A 545-nucleotide genomic window follows, 5' to 3' on the forward strand; every position below is an offset into this window, starting at 1 on the left:
CACACACACACACACACACACACACACACACACACACACACACACACACGCACACACACACTCTCGTAATTGTGACATTTTGTCTCATAATTATGGGATCTATTTCGAGATAATCATATCTTATCTTGCAAGTATGGGATATTTTCTTGTGCTTATAAGATCTGTCTGTCTGTCCGTCTATCCATCTATTATCTTCCACTTATCCGGGATCAGGTCGTGGGGGCAGCAGCCTAAGCAGAGAGACCCAGACTTCCCTCTCCCCAGCCACTTGGGCCAGCTCATCCAGGGAATCCCAAGGCAGTCCTAGGTCAAACGAGAAACATAGTCTCTCCGGCGTGTCCTGGGTCTTCCTCTAGGCCTCCTCCCAGTGGGACATGCCCGGAACGCCTCACAAGGGAGGCGTCCAGGAGGCATCTTAACCAGATGCCTGAGCCACCTCAACTGGCTCCTTCTGATGTGGAGGAGCAGTGGCTCTACTCTGAGTCCCTCCCTGATGACTGAGCTTCTTACTCTATCTCTAAGGGAGAGCCCAGACACCCTGCGYA

The sequence above is a fragment of the Austrofundulus limnaeus genome, unplaced genomic scaffold (genome assembly GCF_001266775.1).
Source record: "Austrofundulus limnaeus strain Quisiro unplaced genomic scaffold, Austrofundulus_limnaeus-1.0 Scaffold2899, whole genome shotgun sequence".
In the NCBI taxonomy this organism is placed as follows: Eukaryota; Metazoa; Chordata; class Actinopteri; order Cyprinodontiformes; family Rivulidae; genus Austrofundulus; species Austrofundulus limnaeus.